This window comes from Nycticebus coucang, chromosome 15 (genome assembly GCF_027406575.1).
Source record: "Nycticebus coucang isolate mNycCou1 chromosome 15, mNycCou1.pri, whole genome shotgun sequence".
Taxonomy (NCBI): Eukaryota; Metazoa; Chordata; class Mammalia; order Primates; family Lorisidae; genus Nycticebus; species Nycticebus coucang.
Window position 1 is genome coordinate 30,948,978 of NC_069794.1, and position 10,775 is coordinate 30,959,752.

Here is a 10,775-nt window from a genome sequence, read left to right on the forward strand (position 1 = left end):
GACTTAGCCAGAATGAAGTGGAAATGTTGAGCAGGCCTATATCAAGTTCTGAAATAGCATCAACTATACAAAATCTCCCTAAAAAGAAAAGCCCAGGGCCAGGTGGCTTTACATCAGAATTCTACCAAACCTTTAAATAAGAACTAGTACCTATATTACTAAACCTCTTTCAAAATATAGAAAAAGAAGGAATATTACCCAATACATTCTATGAAGCAAACATCACCTTGATCCCCAAACTAGGGAAAGACCCAACAAGAAAAGAAAATTATAGACCAATATCACTAATGAGTATTGATGCAAAAATACTCAGTAAGATCCTAATGAACAGAATCCAACAACACATCAAAAAAATTATACACCATGACCAAGTGGGATTGGGTCTCAAGTCTGGTTCAATATACGTAAATCTATAAATGTAATTAAGCACATAAACAAACTGAAAAATAAAGACCATATGATTCTCTCAATTGACACAGAAAAAGCTTTTGATAATATCCAGCATCCCTTCATGATCAGAACACTTAAGAAAATTGGTATAGAAGGGACATTTCTTAAACTAATGGAGGCCGTCTACAGCAAACCCATAGCCAATATTGTACTGAATAGAGTTAAATTGAAATCATTTCCACTTAGATCAGGAACCAGGCAAGGTTGCCCGTTGTCTCTATTGCTCTTTAACATTGTAATGGAAGTTTTAGCCCTAAGAGTAGCCCACCTAACAAAATCCCAAAACCAGAGATGTTGGCGTGGATGTGGAGAAAAGGGCACACTTCTACACTGCTGGTGGGAATGCACACTAATACGTTCCTTCTGGAAAGATGTTTGGAGAATACTTAGGGACCTAAAAATAGACCTGCCATTAGATCCTATAATTCCTTTACTAGGTTTATACCCAGAAGACCAAAAATCACAATTTAACAAGGACATCTGTACCAGAATGTTTATTGCAGCCCAATTCACAATTGCTAAGTCATGGAAGAAGCCCAAGTGCCCATTGACCCACGAATGGAGCAGAAAATTGTGGTACATGTGTACCATGGAATATTATGTGTTAAAGAAGAGATGGAGACTTTACCTCTTTCATGTTTACATGGATGGAGCTGGAATATATTCTTCTTAGCAAAGTATCTCAGGAATGAAATAAAAAGTATCCAATGTACTCAGCCCTACTATGAAGCTAATTTATAGATTTCACATGAAGGCTATAACCCAACTATAGCACAAGAATATGGGGAAAGGGCCAGGGAAGGGGAAGGGAAGGTAGAGGTTACGGTGGACGGAGGGTAATGGGTGGGGCCACACCTATGGTGCATCTTAGAATGGGTACAGGCTAAACTTACTAAAGGCAGAGTACAAATGTCTACATATAATAACTAAGAAAATGCCATGAAGGCTACGTTGAACAGTTTGATGAGAATATTTCAGATTGTATATGAAACCAGCACATTGTACTCCTTGATTGCACTAATGTACACAGCTATAATTTAACAATAAAAAAAATAAAGTGATTGAAATAGTGGGGAAAAAGAAAAAGAAAGGAGAGAACTTCATAAACGGGAGCTTGATCAAGTAAGACATCAAATAAAAACAAGATGAGAAAGACCTGTGGGTCTGGCAATTCATAAGTCCACAGAAGACAGACTAATGTGGAATGAAGAGTAACTGGGATGTTAAGTGGAGAATGAATATAGGAAACTTGAAGTGTCCAGGAAGGAAAGCCAAAATTTAGTTTGGGAGCTGAAAGACTTTGCTAGGTAAAGGAAAGCTTGTTTCTTTTTGGTGGACATCATTTTATGGACTGAAGCAATTTTATGAATATATTTTACAGACTAAAGGAAAAGAGACAGTGGGAAGAAAGAGGTTTAGGGTGTAAAGGAATTTGTTTGTACTTGATAGATATTGCAGGGTGCACTATGGAAAAGAATGGCAGAAAAGAGGTTTTGAGTACAGTGGTAACAGTATGTTAGAATGTGGTTGCAAAAGCCTGATGGTTTGAGGATTGCCGAGGTATGATATGGCTAACGAAAATGCATAAAACTAACTGGACTTTGTATTTTACATCAGGTTTGATAGTAAGTTCTCTGGAGAGGAATCAGGCCAGGTATCAGGTACTGGGGTGTGCTCATTGCCTTTGGCAACTGACCCCCAGAAATAATAACACCACTGAAATGTTGTTAATTGTCCATTATAAAATTTAAGTGTTTTGCCTTGCCCCCATCCCTCCCTCCTTCTCTGTCTGGTCTTCCCTTCCCCCATGCTCCACCATGTCATTAATTGTCTTTAATTGTCCTCATATCAAAGTTGAATACATAGGATTCATACTTCTCCATTCCTGTGATGCTTCACTAAGAATAATGTGTTCCACCTCCATCCAGGTTAGTACAAATGCTGCAAAATCTCTATTTTTTTGATGGCTGAATAATATTCCATGGTATACATATACCACAGTTTACCAATCCATTCCTAGGTTAAAGGACATTTAGGCTGTTTCCACATTTTAGCAATTGTAAATTGGGCTGTGATAAACAGCCTAGTACAAGTGTCTTTATAATAAAAGGTTTTTTTTTTTTCCTTCTAGATAGATGCCCAGTAGTGGGATTGCAGGATCAAATGAGAGGTCTAGGTTGAGTTCCTTAAGGTTTCTCCACACTTCCTTCCAAAAAGGTTGTATTAGTTTGTAGTCCCACCAGCAGTGTAAAAGTGTTCCTTTCTTTCCACATCTGTGCCAGCATCTGCAGTTTTGAGATTTTGTCACATAGGCTATTCTCACTGGAGTTAAATGATATCTCAGGGTGGTTTTAATTTGCATATCTCTAATAATAAGGAATGATGAGCATTTTTTTATGTGCTTGGTAGCTATTCATCTCTCTTCCCCATTGATATATGGGATTGCTGGTTTTCTTCTCGTGGATTAATTGTAGTTCTGTATAGATCCTGTTTATTAAGCTTTTGTCTGATTCAAAATATGCAAATATCCTTTCCCATTGGGTAGGTTGTCTATTTGCTTTGGTTGTTATCTCCTTGGCTGTACAGAAGCTTTTCAGTTTAATTAAATCCCATTTGTTTATTATTGCTGTTGTTGCTATTGCCATGGCAGTCTTCCTCATAAAGTTTTTTCCCAGGCCAGTATCTTCCAGTGTTTTTTCTATTATTTTTTTGAGGATTTTATCGTTTCATGCCTTAAATTTAAGTCCTTTATCCATCTTGAATCAATTTTTGTGAATGGAGAAAGGTGCAGGTCCAGTTTCAGTCTTTTACATGTGGATATCCAGTTCTCCCAGCACCATTCATTGAATAGGGAGTCTTTCCAGCAGTGGATGCTCTTGTTTAGTTTTATCAAAGATTAGGTGGCTGTAAGTTGTTGGTTTCATTTCCAGGTTTTCTATTCAATTCCAAATGTCTATGTCTCTATTTTTGTGCCAGTACCATGCTGTCTTGACCACTATGGCCTTGTAATATAGCCTAAAATCTGGAATGGTGATACCCCCGGCTTTGTTTTTATTACTAAGAACTGCCTTAGCCATACAGGTTTTTTTCTGGTTCTGTACCAATCATTTTTTCCAAGTCTAGAAAGTAGGATGTTGGTATTTTAATAGGGATGGTGTTGAATCAGCATTGAAAAAAAGAAAAGAAAAGAAAATAGTGACTAATTCTCTCATAAGTTGGATTTAATTTTGGCCAAAGTACATTATTTAAATATTAATTTTCAATTCAACTTGTTAATATGTTGTTTAGGATATTGCATCTTTATTTATAAGCGAAATATGTTTATAATTTCCCCTTTATAATAATATATTTTCTTCAATTTTAATGTCAGGTGTATCTAGATTAAATAGAATGATTTTGAAGTATTTCTTCTTTTTCTATTGTCTATAAGATTTGACATGATCTTTTTTTTTGAAGTTATCTTTTAGTTTTATTTATAAATATTAGTTGTCAGGGAATCCAAATGGGAGCAGAGGAGGTCAAACTGTCCCTCTTCGCTGATGACATGATTTTATACTTAGAGAATCCCAATGACTCAACCACAAGACTCCTGGAAGTCATCAAAAAATACAGTAATGTTTCAGTATATAAAATCAATGTCCACAAGTCAGTAGCCTTTGTATACGCCAATAACAGTCAAGATGAGAAGCTAATTAAGGACACAACTCCCTTCACCATAGTTTCAAAGAAAAGGAAATACCCAGGAATATACCTAACGAAGGAGGTGAAGGACCTTTATAAAGAAAATTATGAAATCCTCAGAAAGGAAATAGCAGAGGATATTAACAAATGGAAGAACATACCATGCTCATGGATAGGAAGAATCAACATTGTTAAAATGTCTATACTTCCCAAAGCAAACTACCCATTCAATACCATTCCTATTAAAATACCAACATCGTACTTTCAAGATTTGGAATAAATGATTCTGAATTTTGTATGGAACCAAAAAAAACCCATATAGCTAAGGCAGTCCTTAGTAATAAAAATAAAGTTGGGGGCGTCACCATACCAGATAGTAGTCTGTACTACAAAGCCATAGTGGTCAAGACAGCATGGTACTGACACAAAAATAGAGACATAGACACTTGGAATTGAATAGAAAACCAGGAAATGAAACTAACATCTTACAACCACCTAATCTTTGATAAACCAAACAAGAACATAGCTTGGGGGAAGGACTCCCTGTTCAATAAATGGTGTTGGGAGAACTGATGTCTACATGTAAAAGACTGAAACTGGACCCACACCTTTCCCCACTCACAAAAATTGATTCAAGATGGATAAAGGACTTAAATTTAAGGCATGAAACAATAAAAATCCTCCAAGAAAGCATAGGAAAAACACTGGAAGATATTGGCCTGGGGAAAGACTTCATGAAGAAAAGTGCCATGGCAATTGCAACTACAAAAATAAACAAATGGGACTTCATTAAACTGAAAAGCTTCTGTACAGCTAAGGAGACAACAACCAAAACAAATAGACAACCTACACAATGAGGAAGGATATTTGCATATTTTGAATCAGACAAAAGCTTGATAACTGGGATCTATAGAGAATTCAAATGAATCCACATGAAAAAAGCCAACAATCCCATATTTCAATTGGCAAGAGACATGAATAGAGCCTTCTCCAAAGACAGACGAATGGCTAACAAACATATGAAAAAATGTTCATCATCTCTATCAGAGAAATGCAAATCAAAACCACCCTCAGATACCATCTAACCCCAGTGAGAATGGCCCACATCACAAAATCTCAAAACTGCAGATGCTGGCGTGGATGTGGAGAGAAGGGAACACTTTTACACTGCTGGTGGGACTGCAAACTAGCACAACCTTTCTGGAAGAAAGTATGGAGAAACCTCAAAGCACTCAAGCTAGACCTCCCATTTGATCCTGCAATCCCATTACTGGGCATCTACCCAGAAGGAAAAAAATCCTTTTATCATAAGGACACTTGTATTAGACTGTTTATTGCAGCTCAATTTACAATTGCCAAAATGTGGAAACGGCCTAAATGCCCCCCAACCCAGGAATTGATTAACAAGCTGTGGTATATGTATTCCATGGAATACTATTCAGCTATTAAAAAAAATAGAGACTTTTCATCCTTTGTATTAATCTGGATGGAAGTGGAAGACATTATTCTTAGTAAAGCATCACAAGAATGGAAAAACATGAATCCTATGTACTCAATTTTGATATGAGGACAATTAATGACAATTAAGGTCACGGTGGGGGTGGGGAAGGGAAGAGCAGAGAGAGGGAAGGAAGGAGGGAGTGGGGCTTTGGTATGTGCTTCACCTTTTGGGGGCAAGACATGATTGCAAGAGGGACTTTACCTAACAAATGCAATCAGTATAACCTGGCTTATTGTACCCTCAATGAATCCCCAACAATAAAAAAAAATAAACAATAAAAATATTAGTTGTCTATTTTTTGAGACTTTGGAAAAAGTAACAAGAAGTTAACTGATGACTGCATGCTGAACCTCAGAGTCAAAGCATTCTATAATAGACATACTCTTATCTGACAATGTGAATGTTACTTTCTTTGCATTATTATTATTGTTTAATATTTCGGTGCAGTAATCGTCTGATTTCTTTTCTGAATGTATTTATTGTTGTTCGTTCTTTACGAGGTTTTTGTTTCTAGTCCTTATCTTAAACATTGTTATTGTTATTTTTAAAAATAATAATAAAATGAAGATCTTCAATGCACAAACAAAAAACAAATTAAGTGCTTTGGTTCTAATAAGCACCTACAATATTTGTAAAATAAATGGATTAGGCTACTCTGGATTTGTATTGGGATTAGCAAAAGGAAAATTATGAATAATAAAGGTGTAAAATGGGATAATAGGGAGAGAATAAGAATCCCAGGGAAGTAAGGTAGGTAGAACAAAGCCTAGCAGTAGAGTAAAAACACCTCGTGTAAGGGGGGAAAAATGTGTTTTGTCCATGCTTGCTTGGAGTAAAGGACAGAAAAAGTATTTTCCTTCATCTGAACTGTTTGTTTTCATCAAGAACTGTACCTTGTTGTTGGGGATAATGAAAATCTTCCCGGGGAAAGAGTTGGTTTTTGCCACTTTTTCCTACAAAAATGTAGCATAATGTGGCTAGAGCAGAGAGGTTAAGCGTCCGTGTTTAGTAACTGTGATCTCCAGCGAGTACATTTATGACTCCTCCTATGTAAAATGTAGCTAAAAACAGCACCTTTCTCACAGAGCTGTTGAGAAAATCAGATGAGGTTGTGTAAATGAAAGATTGACTTAGGATATCATAATAGCTCAATGAATTAATAATTTTCAAAAAAGTCCCAGGGAGGGGAAAGCACCGCTTATGAGCTTCATGTCTTGGAAAAAGGCAAGGCCCAGATAGGTCAAGTGAGACTGGATGTAGCCACGTAGTTCCACCATGCACTCCCCATGCTTCGTTCAGGGAGATGAACTGGACTGGCTCTCAGACCTGGTCTGGTTTAGATTCAGGGACTCCTGTGCAGAACTCAGCATTTCTCCTTCTCCACTCCATTTACTTGGAACTTACTCTGGACACCTAACTTTAAGAAGCACGGAGGCTAGGAAACAGTGATAGTGGAGCTTGTGTTGTGAAGAATTTAGGCTACTGCAAGCAAAAAAAGACTTGACAGAGTATATGTGCCTGGGAACCCCCAAATTATTCCAGATGAAGAGCAACTACTCTGTACTTCTTTTTCTGTAGCATCTCAGCCTTGTCCATTTTCCTCTCTCTTTGGAAAATCTTTGTGTTCTTCGGTGTAAATTTTTTGGAGGATTTTCTAATTGACTACATACTACCACTTGTTCTGTACTCGTCAGCTATTGCCAAGAATGTGTAATGAAACATTCCACAACCCAGTGGTTCACAGTAAGCCTTCATTCTGCATGTCTGCAGGTTGATGGCAGTTCCACTGGTCTCTACTGGGATCAACTGGGAAGCTTTTCTCCAAGGTTGTGGGGCTGGCTGCAATGTGATTTCACATTTTTTTTATCCTGGGACTCAGGCTGGAGGAGCAGCAGATTCACGGGCACTGTCTTGTCACAGCAGATTGTTATGGAACAAGAGCGTGACTATAAACATGTCACACCTCTTGAGACCTCAGTCAGGTACATTGCCATATTCACCCATATTCCATCAGCCAAGCCTCTGATGTCACAGTAAATACACATGTTCTGCATACTCTAATTAAACTATATGGCATAGAAGAGGGGCTATGGACGTAGAATTCTAAGATGATTCAGGCTTTGTGCCAAACAGGTATAACTTATGAGGTCTGACAAGTGCGTGAGATCATCCTAGAAAAAGTGCCACCTACCTCATTGCTGAATATCACTGTGGTCACCTGTGAAATACCTCTCTTGGGAAGCTGTGCACTGACACCAGCACCAAGTCCACCCTTCCAAGCAATTTTGGAATTTTTTTTTTTCCTGGAATGACTATTAGAGCTGTCGTTGTATGAAAGTCTGGCAGTTAAGTTCGTGAACTTGTCACTGTGCGCTTATGTTGGCACCGTTGTACAAAGAGTTAAGTAAGGTTTCATACCCATTGTATGTGAGTATCTCACAGCTGTGTTCATGTCGACATGTGGCAGTGCCTTACTGAGTGGCACTCATTATTGTTGCTGTGTGTTTTTGTATACCATATGATGGCAAAATTTCTCTAAAAGGTGGACTAGGCGCTTGTGTCAGTGCATAGCTTCTTAAGGGGAGTACTTTCAAGGTGACCATAGTGATGTTCAGCAATGATGTATGTAGCACTTTTCTACATGAGTTTGTGAGCTTAATAGTCTGATCTCATACATGAGTCTCAGGTGCCCACTCTTGTCTAATCTGCAGCTTCACTTCCACAAAAGGCAGCTGAGCAGAAGAGCCCCCAGTAAGAGTGGGTCCACAGGCAAGATTCCTCATGATCACGTATCTGGAGTGTGAATTCCAGAAAGGGTGTACGTGGCCTGAGGGAATAGAAAATAGAAGGGAACAGATTGCTCTTCTTATTCATAAAAGAACCATGAGTGGAAAGAAACAGCTGTCCTGGAGGAGGGATGGACTCACAAGTGGTGCCTAGTCTTTTGCAGGAACCACACACAACTGATTTGGAGAGTGATAAAAGCTGCTGGAGGGACACACATGAGCTGGAAATGGGAGCATATTTTCTCCCTTTCTTCCCTTCCCTTGCAGTCTTCCTAATAGTGCTTCCCATTGGCGGAAACCACCTGGAAGCCAGTTGTCAAATTAGTTTAGGAAATACAGTTTTCCGACACCCAGTTGTCTGATATATTTGGTATTACAGAACCAAATATAGAAGGGGTGGATTGTCTCTGAGAGACACTAGCTGAGTAACTGCCATAGCTGCCATCACATTCTCCCCAGGGATCACTGGCAAAATTGGATTGCCAATACCTCGCTCTGACGCTCGCACATCTACAGGGCACACATCATGAGTCTACCATCTGTAATTCATGCAGCGATAGAAATGGACACATGTAGCCCTGGTATCAACCAGATGTCAGCTACAACTACTTTTTCTTGGTCCATAAAAATCAGACATTTTTTTCCCAAAGGCTATCATTGTTATTTGCCAATAGTTTATTTCATTTCTTATCCTCCGATGGCTAACCTTTGATTCCATGTCCAAGGCCTTTCCTTGTCTTCTTTTATCTATTCTCAGGCTGTGTGTCTGCTTATCCTTTACCCTATTTCTCATTTGCCTCTATCTGGTAATGAGGTATCCTGGGTGTTGATTCTTTGAGAGTACCTTTCAGTTTGCTACTGAAAGAAAAAGGAATCTGATATTTTTATATATTTCGATGTCCTCTGTTTCTTTCTTGTACCCGCTCTGGCCTACCCAGAAGAAACAAGTGTAGCCCTTCAGAGAATTTTAAGCTCCTGCTCTAAAAAAGAAAACAGTAGCTTGTACTTACTTCTTAATGTATTTATTTTTTTTTACACATATTGTTTTACACATAAACATTTGTGTGTGATAAAAATAGACATAAATGGCGTTTGAACTGTCTAAAAGCACTGTTAAGACAGTTCTGGACTCCTGCCGGACTTCCTCTTGTACTGGGGGCAAAGCATGATTCAAATTTATACACTGAAAATTAATAAGTATTACTAAGTCAATGGCCAGTTGAAAAAAATTACATGGATTATCATTCTTCCTTCTATTCTATTTTTTTAAATTTCATATTAATTTCACAAATGTTTAGGTTACATTGTTTACATTTTAAAGGTAAAGGTCAAATTGTAGTTAAGCCCGTCACCCGGGGGTGTGATGAACATCCTTACATTGTGTATGTTAGGTGAGATCCTGCCGGTTGCCCTCCCTCCTTCTCCCCTCTTACTTCTCTCCCCTCCTCCTGCTAGACTATACTTATATTTTTTCCTTCCGTGTGGGCATGAAATTAGTTTATATATTGATTTCATATTAGTATTGAGTTGATTGGATATGTTTTTCCCCATTCTTGAGATACTTAACTAAGAAGAATGTATTTCACCTTCATCCAGGTAAACACAAAAGATGTAAGATCCATCTTTTCTTATGGCTGAACAGTACTCCCTGGTATACATATGCCACAGTTTGTTAATCCATTCATGTGTTGATGGGCACTTGGGATGCTTCCATGTCTTGGTAACTGTGAACTGAGCTGCAGTAAACATTCTGGTGTAAATGTCCTTGTAGTAAAATGATTTTTATTCTTCTGGGTAGATACCTAGTAATAGGATCGTGGGATCAAATGGAAGGTTAACTGTTAGTTCTAGTCTTACTCATATTCTAATGTCCATAGTTATTTACAAACAATCTGTCTTGGATATGCCAAAAAGCTATAAGAAAAACACTGAACAGTTAAACTGACCAGTGCTTGTTTTCAGTGCTTGTTTTTGTTTTGTGTGACAGAGTCTCACTCTGTTGCCCCAGTGCCATGGCATCATAGCTCACAGCAACCTCAAACTCCTGGGCTCAAGCAATCCTCTTGCCTCAGCCTCCTAAGTAGCTGGCACTATAGGCACTCAGGATGCCCAGCTAATTTTCGATTTTTTTAGTAGAGACAGGATCTCACTCTTGCTCAGGCTGGTCTCAAACTCCTGAGCTCCAACGATCCTCCTAGCTCAGCATCCCAGAGTGCTAGGATTACAGGAATAAACCACTGTGCCTGGCCATCAGTGCTTGTTTTCATTGAATTCTTTTGTGTTTTATAATTTTTATGAGGGATCTCACTTTTGATTAAAAAAATTATAATATATAACATAATATATAACACACATTT